The following is a 24,458-nucleotide window of genomic DNA, read 5'->3' on the forward strand; positions in this document are numbered from 1 at the left end:
TACCTGACATCCCCAGAGAAAACTTGAACACTGTTGTCTCTTGTTCAAACACCTGACTGAGGAAGGAGAGAACAAAAATGAAGAGTGACAAAACACACAGAATGTAAGCAATGCCAGCAAAAGCTACTTGGAAAGGAAGAATAACTTTGAAAACATATTTACATGGTAGTAGACAAGATGAATGGAAAGAAAATTGTCTGAAATGAGACACAGTGCAGACAGAAAGAATTTTAATGTTGTATCTTAAAGTAAGAAAATTTTAAATTGAAAAATGTCCTAATTTAATGTAATCCAGGCCATGCTACTGGGCTTTACAACTTAATTTTCATCTCTTTGTACCAATCTGCAGCATAACATTAATCTCACATACGATGCTGCTCCATCCTCCTTCCATGGCATAGCTGGCAAACTCTGACACATTCTGGCAGAGCAGAAGAAGGTCCTTCTGCATTAGACACTTTGATCATATGGAAGCAGAAGAAAATAAGCTGTAGTCAAAGTGGAAGGTGCTTCACAAGTAATAATAATATAAATTTAAAGAAAATTCAGAGCTGGTCACAAAGCAAGCTGATAAATAGTTTATTCATAAACTCTTGCATATTTAGAGGAGATAATAATATAAAGGCATTGTGCCTTCCCTTTGCATTACTGGGTCTGCTGTAGATAAACAGCATGGCTGAATGGAACCAGATTAATGATAATAATGACAGTTTTCTCATTTTCTTTGTAGTAGAGCCAACCTGAAAATGAGGAAAAACAACAAAATTGAACTATTTTTTTGTTCTTCAGGCTCTTATAAAAATGTTCCATTTCTTTTTCTTAATGCAGGGAGTCTTAGAAATTTGCCTCTGAGTTTTTAGTGGTAAAAGTCCTCCTAGTTTTGCTTAGCCCTATTTCCTCCTTTCTTTTTTACCTCTTTCTCTATTTTTTCCTCCCTTACTAAAAGAGAGAAAAAACCTCATCAGAGGACAGATGTAAGGAAAACAATAAACCCAGTTTAAAAAAAGCACCAAACAAAACTATTTTTTCTTTTTTTCAACATTTAGCTTCCACTGAGCACACAGATTTGCCAAAAATGCTGCAAACATTTTCCACATTAAAGAGAATTTTCAAATACTTTTTTTTTTTTTTTTTTTTTTTTTACACAGAATCACAACATGGGGATGGTTGGAAGGGACCAATAGAGGTCATTTAGTCCAACCTCCTGCTCAGGGAGGTTATGCTACAGCAATTACTCAGGATTATGTTCAGACAGCTTTTGAATATCTCCACAGAAGGAGAGACTCTCTGGGCAACCTCTTTCACTGCTCAGCCACCATCAAAGTAAAGTTCTTCCTCATGTTCAGGGGGAACTTGCCACTACCCACTTATTAATTTATATAATCAGCATACTCTGATTGTTAAAATATAGTTTTAGGTTTTCTGCTATCAGAATTGGGTTTTGTGTTCCCGCTTCAACTGTATGATACGGAAAAAGAGAATGAACCCAAGGAATTAACTGAGATTATGTGAAGGTGAAAAGCAGTATCTTATCAGGACAGATGTATGTAGAAGACACCATCAGAGAAACATATTCTGGAAGTCATCCCACTCTTTAAATTAACTTAAAGATTTTGATTATAAATTTCCTGCCACTCAGAAAGATAAATGTAGTATTTTCATCCTAAAACCAGGAAGGGCAGTGCATAGTACAGCTGTAACTGAGGTATCCTTGGTATCTTGCTTCTGATTGAATTTATTGCTATTTTTAAAATGAAAGAAAAGGTTTTGGAAATATTTAGATATCACTTATATACTTGGATATAATTTTTCACCAGCACCATTCTCATGAAGGGTTATATTCTGAATTTTACCCCAAATTGTAGCCAAGCCATGCTGATAACAGGCTTTGCTCATTAGGCGTTAGCAAGAGGCAGAAATTTGCCACTGCCAGCACGGACTGAAGGGAAAGGTTTAGTTATGAAACACAAGCATATTGTGGCAGGTTTTCAGCTGGAAGTTGATTTCAAATCTTTGGTAATTATGCTTCTATTCAGTGCCACAGAAGGAGTTTCACATAGCAATAGATCTGTTTGTTTCAAAACGCAGTTGTTCAACATTGTCTGGAACAGCAAAACACATTTTTTGGTTTATAGACTCAGTGCCATAACATTCTGGGGCGCCTATGAGAGCTGGACTTTGTATCTGGATATCAAATGTAGGTGATTAACATGCTGAAGCTGCCCTGGTAGAGAGCTCCCCACTGACCACACACCTGAGCATAGGCTGTTTTTACATGAAGTGAGAAATTTGCTAAAGGGAGGTGCTAGTTTCTTCAGTAGCCCTCCTCACCTTGTTTTGTCAGCAGGATGTATTTAATTTCTCCATTGTGAGAGTTTCTTTGTGTTTACCTCATCATTCATCTGCCTTTAGATAGGAACAAATACGAAATGGGATTAATTCAAAGTTTCAGCCCTGAAGCCCCTTTTGCATGGTCCTGTACCTCTGCCATGTATGAATAACAAACCTTGCCCTAAAACCATGACAAAAATCTCTATGCCACTTCTCCTGTCTCCTCTCTGAGAGACAAATCTCTGGAGCTGTTACAGTTTACACTGGGGAAGGTCTGTCCTCATCTATTTTTATTCACACGTATGAATCACACTTCCATGCACCACAGCTAGAAATAAAACAGTAGTCCACCTCAAAGCTTTAAATTACTCAGGGCTTAATTAAGAGGATGATAGAACAGATATGAAATTTAAGATGCAGTCAAGTGGGTAAATTAATGTAGATACAAGCTCATGTGTCTGCTGTATACCTTAATCTGGTAGTTTCACACAGAACAAATTTCCTACCCTTTTTTCCCCCTAGACATAACACAGTGTAACAACCATGATTACCATTACATGACAATTACACAATTTTGAAATTGCAGGGTTTGGAAACATGACTATCATATGTATCGCAAAGAAAAATGGTATCTTTCTGTATCAGTTTATCTCATCCATGAGTGAGTGTTGGATTTTGGCCCACCCCAGTTGCTTTGTGACACTGCAGTTTTCAACCAGCTGCAGGGCTGGGGTAGGCAGGTCCTCGAGGATCCCCTTGCATCAGAGAGGCAGAAGAGTGGCTGTGTATTGATTCCTGCCAGCCTTTACAGAATTCCTATTCCTCAGGATAGGAACATGACATGAGTGCCTTAAAACAAGAACATCAAGCTTCTTTGTAGAGATCCCCATTCTCACTTTGAGCGGTCCCTCAAAATGGGAAATGTCTCAGGAAGAAGACCAGAAGGCTCCTGTCTTATCCATGAATCCTATGAATCCTGCATACTCTTCATGAGTTTGAGCATTCATCCACATGGAAACAAGAGGTGGAATAAGCTTGCAAACGACTTCTCATCCCAACCATTTAATCTGGCTCTTCTTTCAATGGGACTCCTCATTACAATTGGGTTTTTTAACACGAAATTTCCCCACTGCACTTGATTACTTGCAATAAGTGCAGAGCTGGGCTAAAATACAGCATATTACCCAGTTTCCTTGGTAGGACTTTGGTCCTGTCAAAGCTTCTACTCTGAAGCCCAGGTTACTTCAGCTGATGGAGCAGTAGAGGGGAGATACTTAGGAACAAGCTCTGAGTCTTTGCCCTATCAGACAAGTTCTAGTAGAACATCAGACCAGTTTCTAATTTCTCTTAGCATTCCGTCTCACCACTTATGCCTTTGAAACAACCTCTCCATACCACTTTCGATTTTAAAAGGCAATTCATCTGCCTGAAGGAAAATGAGCAGAAAACCTAAAAAACAGATCATCAAGGTCATTATTTATTTTTAAGCTGCTATCCTTGTGTGAGTTTCCTGCAGAGCTCTGACTTTTGTTTTCTGTTGTGCAGAACAGAATTTAAAGAGAAGACTACGGATCAAAGACTATGAAAGCTCTGTTGCTTTATACCCTATTACAACACTGAATTAAGAGATCCAAAAGTTAGGCTTTAGTCCTGGTTTTGTATGCTAAGATGTGCTAAGAAGGGGAAGAGAATTTCCGAGGAGTGTATTAACAAAATACAGTTTTGATTCCAATTTTGTTAACACATTTATCAAAATGGGTATTAAACAAAATAAAGTCTATTTGGCCAGAGAGCTGGACCTCATTGTAATCAAGAGCTAGAAAACAAGAATGTTATAAATTGCTTCTCAGTGGCTAAAAAAGGGAGTAAATCCAAAGGGCTTTGTAAAGGAGAAGAAATCAAACAACTGTACTATCTCACAGTTATGGTGTATGGTTTAGATCTCCAATTACAAATCATAATTTTCGAGGGTGTACTCCCTGAAGGGTCAATACAGGCTGAGCTACTGCATCTCTCAGGTTCATGCTGAGGAAACCTGGACAGCCAGCGCTGGTCCATCGGCTGCTGTGGCTGCATCAGCAGGTCACTGCTAATTGCAGGGTTGCAGTGATGCTGCAGCTCCTCTCCTGCTGCTCAGAGCTGGGGGCATTCCTTCCTTCCCGCTCCCTCATGGTGTTTCCTTGGGGGAAGGCTCCTCAGGCACTGGAGCTGTGCCCTTTTCCAGGAGCGAGAGGAGGTCGCTGGGAGCAGACGTGATGCTGCTCGGAGGGAGGGGAGTCACGACTTCCCAGGAACTCGCACACGCGGGATCAGCACGGCGCTGAGCAGCAGGGCAGGAGGCAGGGGCTGCAGCTCCAGCCCAACCCTGCTCCAGCACATCGAGGCTGGACTTAGAGCAGAGAAGCAAAGCATCACCTCGGAGCCATCCTCTGTGCCTCTAAAAGCTGCTCTCAGCTCATGCTCAGACCCAGAAGTGACTTTTTGTCACATGCTGAGACTCATGCATCGGAAAACCGTGTAAGGGTGGAGCGGGGAGAGCTCGTGCTTGAGCACATCTTTGGTTCTCACTCAGAGATGAGTGCTGGAGCCCATCACCCCCTCTGAGCAGAAACACTGCATGGCCACCACGGGGCAAACTGGCCAGCCAGGCTCACTCGCAGAGAGACCTGATGTGGATAACACAAATAATTGCAGATGCAGTTAAAAAAGTTGATATTTTCTTATACATGCACAGATTCAGACTGGATGCTGTGCTCTCGACTGCTGCAGACAAACTTTCCCAAAGGCACTGGGCTGCCCTCAGCAGGCACTGACTGTGTGTGACCACTGAAGAAAGCAAACACAAATGCTGCAAGACCTTCATGATCACAGAGATGTGAATAACTGAGGGAGGGAGAAGTGAGGGCAGCTGGACTACACTTTTGGATGTAGGCTCCTAAATCCTGCATTGAATTCAGCCCCCAGTTTCAGGGGCAGCTGCATTATGCATTTTCCTCAGAGTGTCAGCTCTCAAGCTTCTCAGAGTAGGGACATTCATCATCTACTGAACTGCTGGATTATTTATCATTGAGAAAAATCAAGGACTCTTAGTTATACATTAATTTAAAATATTAATATCAATCTATTTGTCAGTAAAACTCTCTAAATGGTTATGAAATATGTGTGGTGCAAACAGATTTTACTTAGAGGAACACCAACCCATTCCTTAAGATCTCTTTTGTTGGAATTCAGCTTTAAACCCTGTGACTAAGATGTGCTATGTTTTTAACACCTCTCCAGTGGCTTGCTGCTTCTCTTTATTAAAAAGGATCCCAGCAGAGAATTTTTTCTTGCTGTAGATCACTATTGCCCCTCACAGTAGAAAATGTGTGCTCACACTAATTTCTATATAGCAGATTATTATTATTTTATTGTAATGATCAGATCTGAACAACTTGTCCTGGCAGAATGATTTATGCACCTAATTTCAATAAGAATAGGCCTCCATCTGATTTTAAAGAAAAGATGGGATTTTTTTTTAACAACTCTAGTTAAAGAGGATTACAGAGACCTCTGGAAAAAATAAAAGATGCAAACATTTTATTTATTTCCTTACATGTGCCTAACAATATTGTCAGCACAAGAACAATAGGTTTATTTTAAAGCCTAGAGGTTGATATCATAGGCTTTTATTGGTAGGTATAGGCTAATGCTGGGGGCATTTAGGCAGATAGGAGGTTAATAGTGGATTTTATGGGCTGATTGGGACTCTAGAAGGAGAAATCAAGATGCCTGCCTGGGGTCAGGGCAAGGTACCTTCATGGAGAGCCCTGTTCATTCTCCTGTGGCCTGGCCACAGAAGGAAAATCACACTGGCATAAACCCATCACACAGCTGGACCAATAAATCCACACCTGGGGTTGGTACCAGTGCACCTACTCCATGTGGGGGGGGTGGGGGGGTGGGGGTGGAAATCAACACCTTTCTTAAGTACAGAGTTTATCAGTCCTTTCTGAATCCTCCAAGGTGCTTACCCCCAAATTAAAATATTTGATTTCATACATTATCCTCTCCTTTTCAAACTTAAGTATTTTGTTGGCACACAGTAGGTCAGATGGAGATGAAAGGATGAATGGGAAGAATCTGATTTCCGTTTTCAGATTCAAGCCAGATCTCATCAGAGCAGCATAAAAAGCCCTCCAGAGCTAGCAATGTCAGCAAAGTGTTTTTTTCTACAGATTTCCATATGTTTTTGGACCTTGGGAAGGTAAAGTGATAAGTGGGGCATTGAGTTTAGTTTAGTTTTCTTCCCATGTCTGCCCATGACACTTGGTATAATCTTTCTTGTTATTACATTTATCAGTTCCTCAGTTTTCTTATTTGTAAAATGGACATGGCAGAACTTCAATCCCTCACAAGGTTGTTGCAGAGTTCAAGTAATTAAAATTTATAAGATGCAGTCAAGCTTTTAGCCAAAAGTTACCATATAAATGGTGAAGATTGTAACAGAAGGAAAAAAAAAAATCACATATACAGGTTTTCTTGTGCTACCATAGCCATTTTCTACATTTTTCTCTGTGGCCCAAGCAGAAAAGTTATAGGGTACTGGAAACTGGCACATCCTTTTTGAAGAAAGTGTAACTCCCCTTTGGGACCACCAAAGAGAGCTGCCTCTGGACTGCATGGATTTCTAGCAAACACAAGTAACATGAACTCACTGAATGTAAGGTCAGATCTCCAAGCTTACTGCAAGACTTTGATAGGATACTACCAACAAAAATTTGAAAACAGGAACAGGCACAGAAAAAATAAAATTAAATTAAGCAAGATGTGCAAGTATTTTCCAAGTATTTTTACCCTGGATGAACAATAAGCAAGTGGGACACAATGCAGTTAATTTAAATATCACAGCTGATAGACAGATGTTCAGACAGATTCCTGTAACAAATGCCACAAAGCAGGAATAAACAAAGGTGTCTTTGTGAAATATGCCAAAACCAAAACATTAAGAGACAAAAATGATTTTTTTTGGTGGGGGGTGTTTGTTTTGTGTCTGAGGATTCTAACAGATCTTCAGGATGGCTGAATGGTTCCTTGTATCATTGCAGTGCCAACTCTGCAATTTCATAATCTTCCTCACATCTTATAATATGTCATGGATATGCAAAGTCAACTCCACCCAAAAGATGAAAAATCTAAAGTTTAATGAGATGGCTGCTAAGGGATAGTTAGTTTCATTAAAAAATGACAAAAAGAACCTTCTGTTTCAATGCAGTCTTGGGGAGAAAGAAAAAAAAAAAAGAGATAATAATGGCTTGGCAAACCTCAAACATATGAATATCTGAACAATGGATTTGTTACCTGCAGGTGGGTCAGAACTGCCTGGTCTAGCTAGGAAAGCCTGGTATCTAATGACTCCTACATTCCAGTACCATGATGAAAAAACCCAGCCCCAAAATGAGACATCAGATACAATGAGTAGCAAATTTAAGTTGGGATCAGAACTCTCAGGCTCTATTTCAAGCTCTTGACTTCTCCTGGGAATGCAATTTAACCTCCCAATGAAAGATTTTTCATAAGCACCCAAGGGATTCAGAAGCGCAACCCTCATTAATTTTTATTAGACTTGTGGAATCCTCACCCCTTGGGTACTTTGAAAATCCCCCTCCCTGTGTTTTTTAGTTGACTCCCCAGTTAAATAGGCATAATAATTACAACTGATCAACCTGTTTAAATAATACAGTTTTAATATCACTATTATTTTCATAGGTTATACTCAGCACTGAAATAAATGCATCATAATAAATAATGCAGAACTTTAACATCTGTTCTGGTTAGTAAATAATTCACAAGTCAATAATTAATTTTCTAGCTGTTCATTTATAATTCATAAATATTTTCCAAATATTCAGAGTCTGAAAATTTTTATCTGAACTATTATATGAACTTTTCCTTTTAATTATTACATACTCACAATTTGTGCCATTTAGTTGGGCATTTAATTAACACAGTATTATATTCCTTATCCTGCCTGAATGAGTAAAATTTTTCAGAGGTTGGAAAGAAAGTCACTGTCAACACTGAATCATGAATATTCACTTAGCATGACTTTTCAGTGCCCACAAAAGCTCACAATGCTTTGAGGACTCACCAGCATTTTCATGAACAGAATGATTTATGGAGTCATCTTGGTGCAGTTACCCTTGTAATGTACACTTGTACTATGAGACTTCATCAGCCAACTCTCCTTCCAGTTGTTCCATTAGCCAGTTCTCCAGTTTACTCCCAGTGCTTACCTACTTCAGCTATCTAACATCTGCATGATAATTTGGAGCTTGAGAATCAAAATTTTGTTTGGATTTTTTTTAAACAGTAACAGAATTTATGGGGAAATAAAAACCCTTTAAAACATTCATTTGATAATTCCCCAAGAACTTAAATGTCTTTTATATCCTTTCACATTAGGAAATGGGACAAAAGCACCTCTGGCACATCAGACTGTGACTGTTTAAACAAGAAAAAAAGACCCCAAAGCTTAATTACTGCTTTTTATTCTGCAAAACATGCAGCACTAAATATTGCAGATTATCATTATCATCAGTGTGCATTTGCAATGGAGTTTAGCAGCAAAAGTCCTGAAAGATTGAGATTATCCAACCTGAGGCACCTTCCCTGACTGGTTAAACTGGGGAACTAGTTTCTGTAGGCTACTTGGGCTATGGACAGGAATGAATCTGCCCTGGCTGTGGGCTAAAATGTTTTGAGGACACATATCTTGTTCTTTCTCCACACAGTGGCTCCACACAGGGCCAGAGCAACTTTGCTCTTTGATCACTTCATGGAGAAATGGAGCTCTTAACTGCTGCCTGAAGAAGGCCTTGTTGTTTCAAAAGCAGAACAAATAAATATTCACTTGTTACTTTCCCCTTGAAAGGGATCTCTGCATTCACCAAATGGTCCTGATTAGGCTGCTGAAATATTCTAGAATCAAAATTGACAGGTTTTGTCTGGTTCTCCAGAGGATGCAAACTATGAAACTATTTTACATCTAGATTTAAATGCTTGTTCAGAATAACATTCTGCAGGCAGCTCGTGCCTGTGTGGGTGCATGTATAAAGGTACAGGGGTTAAAAATGTGTCTGGAAGACAGGCTCAGGGCACAGCCTTCTGTCTGCAGCCCCAGTGGCTGCACTTCTTTCCCTAATTAGACCTTGATCAGACTAATCATGTATGCAGTCCTACTGAATGCAATGGGACTACTGCTGGGGACAAAAGTAAAAAGCAAGTTTAAGTGCTGCAGGTGGTTAAATCATCAATAACCAGAGCCAGAACCTTTCATATAGCAACTCAAGTAGGGAGAAGCTATCTTCTACCCAGCATTTCCATACCTATTGCTTCACCAGAACCATTAGGATTGTTATACAGTGAATATCCCTGAAACAGCAAAGTATCATTATAATGGATTTTTTGTTAAGACTTCATAGCATCCATAAGCCTATTCACACAGCAGTATGCAGCCACAAAGCTTTGAAGAGTGAGGTTTAGAGAGTGGAAAAGTAGCACAAAGGTAATTCAATAAGATGTTGGTCTCACAAACAGTATCAAAAGACCAACTTTTACATAGATTGTGACATTTACTTATAAAGCTAATAAGATTTTTTTTCTTATTCATATTATTTTCATTAGGCAGCTACACTTGTTGTGGATTTTTCCCACTCGGGAGCAGATGAATGAGACAAAAAGCCACATATTTAAAACATTAATATAATGGCCTGACACCCTGTAAATAAAGCTTTGTTGATTATCCATTTGCTTTAAGTGTCTCTCTTGTTAAGCCACCAGTTTGTAGGTCATCTTTGCTGTTTAATCCAAAGTAGCTGTACCAGGTACTGGCCCTTGAACATAAGCATCACCTACAGATATAGGAAGCAGATAGCAGGTGTGTTCATTGTGCTCTGCCAGGAAGATCTTTGCAACTTTTAAAAGGGATTTGGTGACACCCAGGATAGGGTCTACATTGTCATCCATGCTAAAATGAATTTTGAAATAACAAAAATGCTCAGGGAGATGCCACTATAAAGGCTGTCTAAGGCACTGCCACAGTTTCCTACCTTATCTTGTTTTAGCCACATGTATACTTGTTTAGCAAGGGACACATATGGATCAGGGGGGTGGAGTTCCTCTCCTATGAGGAAAGCCTGAGAGAGTTGGGATTTTTAGCATGGAGAATAGAAAGCCTTGGGAAGATCTTACTGTGGCTTTTCAGTACTTAAAGGGGGCATTTAAAAATATGAAAAAATGGTCTAATAAAAGGAAAAGGGGTAACAGCTTTAAATTAAAAAAGGATAGATTTAGATATGATATAAGAAAGAAATTCTTTATGATGAGGTTGATGAGACACTGGGATGGGGTGCCCAGAGAAGCTGTGGATGCCCCAAGCCTGGAAATGTTCAAGGTCAGGTTGGATGGGGCTTGAGCAACCTGATCTAGTGGAAGGTGCCCCCTCTCTGCCTGCCCATGGCAGGAGGTTTGGAACTAAATCTTTAAGGTGCCTTCCAACTGAAATCAGCCCATGAATATATGACTTTATGATGTTGGCCCCTTCTAGCCCAACAATCACTTAATCACTCCATGTACAATGGAACAACTTCAACAGGAAAGCTTGAAAGAAAGCATCTGAGAACATGCTGGTGGGTTACAAACTTCCAGGAGATCAGACATGTCAGTATATTTCTCAAAGCATGGAAATTGAATCTGGTTGTCCCATGTCCTTGGTGATCTACAAGTCAGAAGATAAGGCACTGTCCATGGACAATGTCTCCAGCTACTATTGTTTTCTTTTTCTTAAAATCTGTCTGGTGGATTAAAAGGTACAAGTAGAATAAGCTCCAAGGTTTTAATTCCCATCTTGATCTCCTGATTTTTTGTCTTTCCTTTAATATACGTGACTTAATCCTCTTTGGCTTCCTTAGGCAGTTCCTGGTCAGTTTTATGGTTTATCTACTGGATCTGCCAACCCTATGCACTGAATAAGTAACCTGCATGGTGAATTTCTCACATATAGGCCTAGTTGTCATTACAGAGAGTTTTTTAAACTAATAACACATGAAGTTACTTTCAGAAATGGTGCTTATGAATTGCGTCACCATTATTTTGACCACATTGGTGAGAAATTAAAGCTGCTTTATATCTAAAGGAACAATCTAAGTCATAAAGAGGTAATTTACTCCAGTGCCTAAAGTATCAGGAGTTTTGTGAACAATTGATAGATCCTGAAAGTAGGCAAACTTTGACAGAGAAGCCCATTTCAGGCAAAAGTATAGGCAGGCTGATTGGGAGTGAAGGAATCCATGGCAGTTTGCCCAACCTTTTCCTCCTGATTCTCAAACAATATGTGGTTTGAAGTGACAGCAAGTCAACATCTCATTATATGCTGGGTCCTCCCCTCACAAGTCACATCAGCATGCAGATTCCCAAAGTGCTGATTCTCAAGGGTGCAGCAGACTTGTCCAAGCTGTTCTGAGCATCAAGATGCATTTTATATAACATGATATTGGAAATAACTTCACCCAAAATGTCAAGTTTATCCTAAGTATATTTGATGACAAGAGTTCCTAATAAATTGTAAGACTAGAGAAGCCTAAGGAAAAGGAAGCTTTGTAAGTCCTTTGTTGCAAAGGGACTAGCTTTTAAAATTTTTTCTTTTCTGAAGTTATGACATTTTGCCTTTGGATGATTTTCTTGGCAAATACTATAGACCAGTGTCAGAAGGGGAGGAGAAATAGAATGACTGCACGATGCTTTCTATTATATGCATCACACAGTGCCTTTTGGTTCAGTAGACATAAACAGCTTTAAATTTCAAGGCTAATTCAAATTGGATTTTAGAAACACAAAGTCTTAAAATATTTGCACCAAACTAAGGGATTATACTCCTATCTTATCTTTAGAAAAGCTTTTGAAAAATATATGGTATCTCAGATTTTAAATTGGGTCTTCAAAACCCTCTTGTCTGTAGCTGTGTCATCTGCTTGGTTGCCTATTGTCAAAAGGTAAAATGTTGTATAGAGAAAAGGATTTGCATAAATTGCTATCACCTGCTGGCCATCCAGGTTAATGAAAGGCAGGGAGAAAAATAAGGCAGGAAGCCTTTGAGCGTAATCTTTCTTGACTGTTTCTGTGCCAAAACAGATGAGCAAAATATTACTGTGGTGTTCTTCTTAACTTGCATTTACAACCTGGGCCTAGCCTTTCCTATTGCTATCACTGAAATCTTTATCTCCACTTACTGAAATCAGTTATCAGAGGGTGGAGGAACCTTTTGATTGCACGAATGCTTTTAGCCTTGTGTTCCCCACAGGCACCAGAAAAGATGTAGTACAGAAAACTGTGGGAACAAGCTGTACCAAGAGAAAATTCCCCTTAGTGGCTTGAGCAGAGCATAGACAGCAATTGAACAGTCAGGCCAGAAACAACAATATGAAGAAAAAGCACATTAGGAACATTAGGAATGCTTGTATTCCTAAATGAACACTTGATAAAGATGGGTTAAAAGGGCAACCTATAGCACCCTGCAGCTATGTAAGGGTTAATGAAAGAGGTGGCAAAGCCAAACTCTGCAGCAGTGGTAGATGACACATGAGGACAGTGGTCACCAGCTATGGCCTGCGAGAGCAGGACAGCTCAAAAGAGGCTGTGGAATTTCCACCCTTGGTATTTTCAAGACTTAGGAGGACCAAACCAGGACTGACCTGAGAATGCATTGGCAGTAGCCACAGTTTGAACTGGAGTTTGGCCTAGAGTTCTAGGCCACATGTCCCTTCCAATCACCATTTCTGTGGCCCCAGATAATGTTAAGTGAAAGTTAACATGGTGAATATAAGTATTTACACAAAAGATAATAAAAAGTATAGCCATTGTGAAAGCAGTAATTTTGTTCTAAGGGATAAAGAATGGTTCTGACAAATTATTACAGCATAAGGAATTTTACCAGTCATGTCAAATGAATTGATTTTGGTAGTGTCTGTTCTTTCCTGTTTAGACAATTCTCAAGAAACTACCATTAATATTCATGGGGATTTTATATTTACATCAGTAGAGCAGATAACAAAATAATAGACTATACTCACCTACAGGTAAGTATCATTTCAAATGGAGTCTCGACACTGCACTCTATTATCTAACATAGTTTGCCACATATGACTTTCCAAAGTACACTCCTTTAGGGGTGCAGCAGAAGAAAAGGAGAGTTGGCTTATTGCTGAGGATTTTTAAACAGTTGGTGAGATTGACCAAAGCACAGCCTGGAAATCTGATGGAAAAAGTAACTGCACATGTATCAGGCTATTCTGGTTTATGTGCTATGACAAATACATTACCACATATATTGAAACACATTTAACTAAGAATGATTATAGTAGTGAAGTCCTGGATTATGCCCTGTAAAATAATCTATACATGGAAAAGCTGTTTGAGGCACATCTGCGTTATTGTTCATAGGCAGATCAACTGTGCTGTGCTGGGACTGCTGCTCAGTTTGTCTCAGCTGCACCCAGCTCACTGCACAGGCTGTGCAATGCAATACTTGGATTTCTTTCAGGGAAATCTCTGCTTGATCTGCAGGAGACTTACGCCTGGGTATATGAACAAGTACAAAAAGCAGTGCAAGGGATACCCTCAGAAGGTTAATCCATTCTTAGAAGTTGCTAAGTAACAGTACCTGGAGCTCAGGATCACCCATTACTTGACAGCTTATCCCAAAGACTTTGACATGTGATTTTTTTTTTTTTTTTTTGGCTGAAAACTGCTATTTCTTGGTAGTCTGTTTGGGCAGTACTAGTTGGGGGGGGGCGGGAAGAGAAAGCCCTCAGTTGATTTAGATCGGCAGAGAATCTGACTTGTCTCACAATTGCGAAGTTTGAATTCACATCTCTGTAAAAGCTCCCTAGTCATGAGAAAATGCAGTGGCTTCTGGACTGGTATTTGCTAATATACCAAATGTTACTCACTCTGGCTACAATAGCACTATCTCTTTAGAATGCAGAAAAATTCATTAGAAGGCAGGTGAAGTAAATTTGATTTTGTGAAGCTATCATGTGAGTGCAGTATTACATACAGAATGGAGCACACTTATGTTTTGCATATCTTAAGTATGTAATTTCTGTTTGCTGGAGGTTCTTTTCTGTCTGTCAGGGATTTTTCCTCCACCTTTTAAGAGAAATAATCAAGCAAGTCAACCAGCATACAGGTAAATAAACATCTACCAGCAACTGGATTAAGGTCAAAAACATAACCAATGTTCTGTAAATACCCCAGATTAAAAAATGTATTTTTATTATTTCTGTTAGAAATGTTTCCAATATTTGAATGCTGTGACATTTGAACAATAATAATCTTTTGGCTCTCACTGACATGTGCATTTTTGTCAGCAAATACTGTGATACATGATTTTCAGATTCAAAATAAAGTTTTAGCAAACCTTTACGTAAATTAAGAACAAGACCAAAGCCAAAGGGTCTACATTTGGTTCATGGCTCCCATTCTAGTATTAGTGAGTAATGATGTACAAAATAGAATATTGGCTAAAAATTATTTGATGTAAACAAAATGGCTATTTCAAAAGCATTTAAAACAATATAAAAGACATCAATTCACATAAAACATAATGAACACGCAATTCCTTGTAGTGAAAAACATATTTTACAGGACTTTGGCAGACAGTGTGTGTGTAACTGAAATAAAAATCAATATAATTTGTTGTATAACTTAGACATAGCTTTATCCTCTTCTACTCAAATTAATATATGGGTTAGCAATTTATATGCCAAGTCTCCGTTCTCAGGGATTAGAAACAGCTGAGATATACTGCAGCACAGAGGTTTATGATGTGAAAATGCTGACAGACTCAAATAAAACAGCACTGCTGCTATGGCAGGTTGGAAACCTGATCTGTGAACTGTTGCTGGTTGGGTGTAAATGCCTGAATCTCCAGATTCAGTCTAAAGGGTTCATGTTTGCCCAGAGGATGTTGCCTAGCCTATACCTCTTTGTTTACAACACTCTTCAAAGTGATACTGTACAGTAAGTGAGCTTCAAATCGGCTGCTTGTGGAAATATGCTGTAGTGAATCACCAGCACAAGGCTTGCATGACAGCTGAGCCTGCTTAACACCTTAAAGAAGGGATTAACAGATGTATTTTCTCAAGCACTGTGAGTGAGCCTCCTTCCCTCTCCTATCCTTCTGTCTCTGGGTTTGCAGCACTGTGGTCCCTGCCCTGCTCTGATACCCCAGTGCCCAGCACACCTGGTCACTGCAACCAGCTTTCCAATTCAAAAGCATGCCAATGTAAAAGGACATTCTTTCTAAATTTTTTTTTTTTTTTTTTGCTGTGGCCTTACCCCAAAGCTGAAATGCCTAGATTATGCAGAAGCTCACAGCTAGACCTCAGGCTAATCCCTCTGGATGAGGGGATGTTGTGGCTTTCACCCTGTAAAGCTTTTTGTCAAAGTCATTTTACACTGCAGCATGTCCCTCTCACTGAAGAGCTCTTCTCATGACTCCTGGCCATCCTGGACAGTTACAAGGGATAACTCAGCCTCAGTCACTGCATTTGATCACCACAGAGATCATTACGTTTTACTGGTTCCTCAGGACATGGCTAAACAGGGCTCGTAGTACCCTGGGAGTATAAAGATGCATTTTTCTTTCAAGGCACATCTCTGCTCTGCTTTCTACAATATTTCCACAAAGTACAAAAAAAAAGTAGCAAAATAAAAACAACATAGCAGGAAGTAGACTCTGAATGCTGTACTGAGCATGAAATTCCTTGAGGTGTGAGGTAATTGCAGCACCTAGCTGTCATGGTAACAGGCACAACTGCAATTAATACATTTTAAACACAAATGCAATTAATACATTTAACACAAATCACCAGAAGATGAGGAAATACATCAGCAAAATGTCACTGGCCCTATTCCATCCTGCTGTTGCCTGCAGCTGGACACAGACTTCCATGGTCCAAGAAAGATGTTTTTAAGTGCCCAGGTAGCCAGGGGGCAATCGTCATCAATATAATCAACTGCATTTTTTGCTAGAGTGGCGTTGGGGTGTGTGTGGGAGAAGAAATTGGGAGGGCTGAAGGTGGGACTCCACCATCTGCTTCATAAAACAAACCACTGCTTCAGGTAGTGGTTTTAAAGTGCATTATATGTGGAAGATGGTTGGTACAATCTCCACGAGCCTGTTTGTTTATAGCCACTGCAGCCTTCCTGCTTATCCTAGTTGAAAACTTTCCTGATGCATCTCGGCCAGGCATCAGATTTCCTTCAGCGATTTCAAACCTTGGAGCAAAGCTGCTGCCAGCCGTTCATAAACAGAATGACACTAAATTTCTCTGCCCTGCGGAATAACACCCAACACGTAGAATTTGAAGAACCGAGCCTTTGGTTTCCTGTAATGTGTGCTCTTGAATACCAGGAACTAATCTAATACTGCCTAAACCTCCTTTCAGCTCAGCAGCCACCCCATCAGCATGGCTCTCTAGCCAATGTCATGCTGCCCTGGAACTGCAAAAATCAATGAAGGTTAAAATCACACACATGAAGGCATTGTGTTGATCTGCACTGCCACTAATTTAAACCATTTGGGAAGGCTAAAAAAGCAACCCAATTATTTTCTATTTGCAATTCTAGTGTAGGGCTAATACACAGAGCAATACCTAGTATATAAGGAAATGTAAACCTGTCAGTTTGCTGCTAAGTGACCCAGCTTATACAGATGTAATTAGAAAGTTATTAAACCAGAGTCCCTTTAGCCATGGCTTCAACTGAACAGCTCTGCTACTAATACTATCCATTAAATTGCATCCATTTATAGCTGGAGCACTATCACTTTTTAATAGCACTACTCCTAACAATCAGCTAGCGTATGCTGCTTTAAGCATTAATCCTTGCATGCCATTGACTACTTATAAACACAATATACGTTCAAATTAAAAGAACTGCAGTAGCCCTAGCCTTGCAGGTTGTGATTAAGAGGTACTCCCTCTCTTTGAGGTGTGCAGGTGCCAAGAGCCAGACCTGATCTGTCCTGGGCAGAGCAGAAGAGGCCGGAGCGGCTACATCATGCCCCTGGCTGTGGAAGCTCACCTAGGGTGATGGCCCACCTGAGCACAGGACTGTGCTGTGTCACCTGCAAGTGACCTTGCCAGCCTGGTGGTACCACTGAGGCCTTTCTATGATGCCTTCACACCTCCTTTGTAGAGTCTGTGACCAAGAGAAAGCAAAGTTTAGCAGAAATCAGACAGGTAAGACTTACATCAAGGTGCAGCTGATTTATTTTCTGGGAGAATTTTTGCCCCATACCCATCCTTTCTCAGAACAGCCCATGAGATCACAGAAGAACCTGATTCCAAATGCTAGTTAAACATGGGGATTTGTGGCATGTAATCAGATACCAGGTCTCCTCTGTCTATTCCTTGAGAAAGGTTGAATCTTATCCCCAGGAAATATGTTCTCATTCCACTGAGCCCTCTGGACATTTCTGAAGTCCACATTTCTACACAGGTCTGAACAAGAGTTCATTAGATTCACAGAAAAAGATCTTCAAAATAGGTTCAATTGGAATGCAAATAAAGGCCTGTGGCAAGACGACAAATTTCCTCTTTTTGAGTTGACCTTTTCTATTTCCATCCATACTGAGTGATCTTATTAGCATGAGACACAGAATAATTTCAGTTGCAGCCCTTTTTGAAATCAGGTATTTTCCAAACTCCCTGCTCTATCAGTGGGAAAGTACATTTACTAGAGATTGAATCTAGAAGCATCCAGGCTTCTGAGGTTGTACTGCGTGAAATAGTTTAATTAGGTAATGGTACATCAGTATTTTTAGGAGAACTTTAATTTATTACATGGAAGTGATCATAAAAGTTGAATGAGTTCTGAAAATAACTTGTTCTTTTCTGAGACTATTCAAAAACCTCATCTTTATTTTTGGATTTAAAATCTGTCTTAATTTTAAACTGTATGGATACAGTGTACTTAGAACATATATAATTAGAAAGGAGAAGTCTAGATTGCTCTAGATCAGGAGCGGTAAAATTTTCCTTAAGCCTGGTAGAGGAACTGAGTGTGGTTTAGCATTGGAGAAAAAAAAAATATTTCTTTATCATAAACTGTCTTGCTTCTCAAATTCTTTCAGGTATAATCTTCTGTCAGGTGGGTCTGCTGGATCTAACCTCACTTCTATAGATATCAAGAGTAACAGAAATGGAGGAATTCTCACCATTTAATAGCCTCTGTGCAGTCTTTTCTCTCCATCTTCTCTTCTGCATAGGGTGTGATATTGAACGCTAAGCCCAAAGGTTACATCAGGGGACAGTGCCCACAGGTGCAATGCACTGACAGTCCCACACTTCCCATGCAGCTGTGGGGGGACTTTCACTTCCCTGGAGAGTGTAGGAACTGTGTTGCTGATCTTGCAGCTTTGTATTTGGAGTCCATCAGAAAGCTTCCTCATTTTGAACGAGGCATCTTTAAAATGAAAGCGTTCAGCTCCTATACTCCAAAAGTATGGAACACTAAGGGGCAAAGAGAGAGCCTGGGTTTCGAGCATTTCTAAGAAAGAGCATGAGTTCCAGCAGGTAAAGCTGCCTTGCATTGGACAGTGGAAGATCTTAGAAGTAAAAAATCAAAGACATCATGTGGTGCTAAAATACTAATAACTGCACAGGAGCCATAGGTTTTGAAGCACTAAGAAGTGTATGTATACTTCTCCATCAGAAACTTGGGTACTGAAAATATAAATGTGGAAAGAATCAGTAGAAACAAACCTCAGCATAATGGAATAGGCTGTTTTTAACAGTGGAGAGGAGCAATCCTTAATCACAGGTGAGCAATCCTAATTGCCCTGATCTTTGAAACAGCAGAAAACTACAGCATAGAGCACAATATGGCATGATTTTAGACAAGCTGCACAAAATTCTTCCACTGTTGGCTCACCAGTACATGCTCTAGATGAGGCATGTATTACAAAAGAAAATTTTACTAGGAAAAAATCTCTTCTTCAATTTCTATTTGTTGAACAGTGATTGTATGATTGAACAGAAGATGCTACATTTCCTGCTGAATTAGATGTTTTATGGGTCCTCATTATAGCAGTTGACAACATATATCTGTATGTTTTACAAGTAAAGGGCACAAAGGGTCCTATCCAAGGAGAACTCCTGAGCCTGCATATTACCCCATTATAATCCATATAACCAGCTCTGACCCAGTGTGGCAGCTTGCTGATATATTGCAGTAAAAACTACGTATACACATTGTAATACAGTCCAGGCTATTACCAATAAAAGTCAGTTATTTGGCCTCTGACATTTATACAAGCCATGAATATCCAGGAATAAGAAAGCTAGATCCTGCTTTTCCCTACTTCTTGTCTTCCTAATGATGCGGTTTTTTTTCAAACTTGTTAACAACCCTGTGTCCAAGAGCTGTTCAACTCTATGCAGTCATTGTGCACATTTCCATTTGCCTAAATAAATGCAAAATTTTTACTGAAGCTCTTTTACAAATATTTTTTCCTCTGTGCTTTTGACACCTCAGTTATATTCTCTCTAGATTGTAAAATGAAAAATCTTAGATGCTCCGACAAATAGTCCAGTTTTGATGTTTGCATTGTGATGAGCTTCCCTCCCAGGAATCATTTATAGTATAAAGCAAAAGCTGGTAGATCAGACCAATTTTTTTTTTTTATACATACTGCAGCTAAACCATTTCAAAATAAAAAAAAAAAAAAAAAAAAAAAGTAAAACAAAAATAAGTTTTCTTAAATTTTGCAAAGTAGAAACACAAGACTTTTTATAAAAAACCCAAATGTCCTCCATACCAGGTACATTTGGACATATTCTGTTTTACACTGACTTCAGCCACTGTAAATGTCTTCTACCAAGAATCTATGAAAATTTAAATACTTCATTCAGCCTTGGAACAGGAGCTCCTAGATGCACTTGGTTTAATATCTTTACTAAAACATCCTAAGTCACTTGGTTCAGACAAAACCTGTGTAAACTGAGAGAAGCCTCATGCCATACTCAAACTATCCAATCTCAGCAGTCTGATCTCAGCACCAAAACTCACTCAAATGTACCTGATTTCTGATTTGAAGAGCTGGTGGGACCACACAACTCATCTAACTTTAGACACAGGGTAATGAACACTTGGAGAATTATGCTTATTTTAACACTTAAATACAAGCCTTGCTGCCCAACCTGATTGCCACAGTTACAAATGTGGGCTTTTAGCAGTAAATCCCACTGACCAGGCCTGAAAAAGACACAGCCCTAAAGTTAAAACTGCACTCCAGATCAATGGGGGCTTGACTTAAGCCCATAGACTGTGTGTAGGGACCGTGAGCAACAAGCCAGCTGGGTTGTTGTACAGACCAGCTGGGGCTGACCCATCTGTCCAGGTGGCCACTCTACCAAGTCAGGTAGGGTGCATGTCACCCAAGCACAAGCCTAAGACAAACACACATCTATGTGACAACCACCCTAAGAATTGTGTCCTGCTTTGAAACATGAAAAGGCCTTGACTGCCAGCTTCAGACCCTAAGACATTTTTCCTGCAATGCCAGCGTGTGCTTCCAGACCCCCTCCTATCTTGCTGATATCTGAACTACTCACCTCATACCACACTTCTGCCTTGCCATTGTCTTTCAGGACTTCTCCATTTCTGGGTCTTGTTTGTCAAAATTTGTCTTTCACTCTGATTCAGCTGAGTTTAACCAACAAGCAGGACCACCTGTGCCCCAGTCAACACAAATTGAATCAGACAACAGCTTGATTTCCACCAAGTTTGAGACTCCTGACTGCTGTAAATGTATAATAAAAGAAACTTGTTTAGACTTGGAGAATCTACACTCCACTCTGGGCATTTTTTTTTTTTTTCATTGAATGTAACATTGTGAATTTTGGGAATGGCACATCTACTCTCCTCCACAATATCAAGGGGAATGTTGGAGGTGAGTTAAAGGGAGAAAAAAATGTATTGAAGGCTATTAAACACAAAAATACCATCTCTGATGCAGGAAGTCCCTGGACCACAAATCACCAGAAGATGAGGAAATACATCAGCAAAATGTCACTGGCCCTATTCCATCCTGCTGTTGCCTGCAGCTGGACACAGACTTCCATGGTCCAAGAAAGATGTTTTTAAGTGCCCAGGTAGCCAGGGGGCAAATCATCATCAATATAATCAACTGCATTTTTTGCTAGAGTGGCGTTGGGGTGTGTGTGGGAGAAGAAATTGGGAGGGCTGAAGGTGGGACTCCACCATCTGCTTCATAAAACAAACCACTGCTTCAGGTACCTGGCCTGAATGCCAATGGCACTATCTCAGAATGGGTGTGTCCCCATGAAGTTTAAGGTAATGCTTTTCCAAATGAGTGCCTCCTAGCAGAGAGAAGATGGTGGTGCTGGGAAGAGGTGGTAACACAAAGCACTCTGTCAGAGGGAAGGCAACAGGCGATCCACAGAGTCCACTGAATTAAATGAAGGGGGGAGAAAAGGGGACAAATTGGAACAGCACCCCCATCCCTGCCAACAGAAAACATGTCTTTTGTTAGAGGCACCACAGAGCAAACAAAGTCCCAGGCACAAAGGGAAAGCTGAACTATTAAGGCCTCTGTTGGCAGAGAAGACTTGAAAGAACTGAGCTGGGCCATGAGTTTGGATGGCAGATGTCCCAACAGAGAGGAGCCTCCTGACAGAGGTTATACGCCAGGTATAAATCCCTACTGTCAGGAGATGTCACTCCTTGAAGCCCCCCTAACAGGGGATGCAGAGTTAAATAACATGTGGAAATTTGCTAAAAGGCTAAAGAAGATCACTCCATTTCTGAACAACCTGCAAAATACAGGGCCAGACTGTGCACTGACAGAGCAGCGGAGCCTGGTTCAGCTTTTCACAAAGAAGGACAGGATCAGTCAGCATTTGAGCTGGGGTAGCACAAACCCTGAGCCCTAATGCTGTTGTTTAAGAAAGCAGATGTGTTTCTTTTATGCTTTGCTCCTCATCTCAGACCCCAAGGGCTGAGGAAAGGAGGGTGCCACCAGGCCCAGAGACGTGGGCAGGAGGTGCGTGAGGCAGGTGCGGAGACACCACAGCGCGGGCGGCTGACACCTACCATAGCCCCGGGCTGCCTGGGGATAACCCGAGCATCTGGCAAGTCTATCTGCTGCAATGTTCTGTGCCATTTGTCCAAGATATTCTCCTCTCTCCCTCTGGGTGACTCTGTGCAGTGACCTGGTGGGCCCCCAGGAAGAGTCCAGCTCCAATGCAATTAGCACGAACATCAGAAAACGTCTCCCTGCCACACAACTCCATACAGCCAGGGCACAGCTTGAACATGTTTATTCTGTGCAAAGCTTATGAAGAATTTGCATTAGAAAACAGAGACAAATGGAAATTTTGGCTTTCACTGCTGTTTTTAAAGGAAGTGCCACCCCAAGAGCTATTTACCTATTATCTAGATTCTGTTGTTGATAGTGCTAGCTTTGCAATATGAATTTTTAAAATTTATTTAAAGCAATATTAGGAAATGCATTTTACACCATATAATTATATTAATAAAGAAATTTGTTTGAGGTTAAATATTTATTCTTCTCTCCCTGTAATCATACTTTTGATGCTGCATACATTTAAAATGAAAAAATGCAATTTCAAATGTCTTCAACCTAGTTTTATGATTGTTTGTCAATCACAATCTATTAAACCATTTAGGTTCTGAGTGGAGGGTTTGGGTTTTGGTGTTTTTGTTTCCTGGTGTTTTGTTTGATTTTTTTAATGGTCTATTTCACTTTGTTTGGCGCAGTGAAAAAAGCAATTTGGGTTTAGCATGTAGAATTTAACTAAACTTTATTTATTTATTTATTTAACTAAACTTTATTTATTTTATTAAATTTACTTAATTAAAGTAATTAAGTACTTTGAAGATGAGCATTTATTGTTCATTAAAGCATAATCCCATTAAGATTAATAATGAATTGCATCTGAGAAAGACTATGTCCCTTAATGCTTACGTCTATTGCAAGGTGCATAATCACTCAATTTAACAGAGCTGTAGTTGCACTGGTTTATTTGATGTTGGGAGGGTCTAATTTTGGTTTTTGTTTGTTTGTTTTGTTGTTGTGTAGTAGTGACTCCTGATCATTGAAAACAATGAGGTGCACCAGGCCCAACATCTCCAGCCGGGCAAGGGAGGGGATTGGGATTGTCCCGCTCTGCTCTGGGCTGGGGCGGCCTCACCTCGAGTGCTGGGGGCAGTTTTGGGCACCTCATCACATGACAGCTATAAAGGTGTTCGAGATCACCCAAAGGAGAGCCATGAAGATGCTGAAGGGTCTATAGGGGAAGCCACGTGAGCAGTAGCTGAAATGTCTTGGCTTGTTCAGCCTGGAGAAGAGGGGACTGAGAGGAGACCTCACTGTAGTCTTCAGCTTCCTCATGAGGAAAAGCAGAGGGGGCAGGCACTGATCTCTGTGATGAATGGTAACAAAATCTGAGGGAATGGCCTGGAGTTGTGTCAGGGGAGATTTAGGTCAGATACTAGAAAATGTTTTTCACCCAGAGGGTGGTTGGGCACTGGAACAGGCTCCCCAGGGCAGTGGTCACAGCACCAAGGCTGACAGAGCTCAAGGAGCATTTGGACAATGCTCTCAGGCACACATTGTGACTCTGGGGTTGTCATGTGTAGGGCCAGGAGTTGGACTGGGTGATCTTTGTTGGTTCTTTCCAACTCAGGAAATTCTGTGACTCTGTGATTTGCATAAAGCCATTCCCAGAGATGACCAGTTCCCTCAAATAATCACCATCCATGTCCATGATTGCAAACTTCACTGGAAGAGTTTCACTACTACCATTTCCCAGCAGGTCTTGGTCATGGTATGCATAGAGAGCTTGAAGCAGCCAAGATGGGCTGAAGAACTAAATGATGAAAAGCATGCAGCAGCCCTAGTTCTAATTTGGCTCAATAAACTGTGCTCCTAAGCAACCCATGGGGTCTTTCACAGACACCAGCATTCAGGATACCAACTTCAAACTTCAATCAGATGTGCTGCAGTGCCCCAGAGGAGAGAGATTTTGCTTCTTTGC

General features: G+C 40.3%; 1 protein-coding gene across 1 annotated transcript in view; it reads right to left on the reverse strand.

Annotated features, from left to right (window-relative positions):
• PTPRN2 (protein tyrosine phosphatase receptor type N2) overlaps positions 1 to 24,458 on the reverse strand; it is a 636,596-nt gene that overhangs the window by 122,085 nt on the left and 490,053 nt on the right. The window lies entirely within an intron of this gene.

The sequence above is a fragment of the Vidua macroura genome, chromosome 1 (assembly GCF_024509145.1).
Source record: "Vidua macroura isolate BioBank_ID:100142 chromosome 1, ASM2450914v1, whole genome shotgun sequence".
NCBI classification, from domain to species: Eukaryota; Metazoa; Chordata; class Aves; order Passeriformes; family Viduidae; genus Vidua; species Vidua macroura.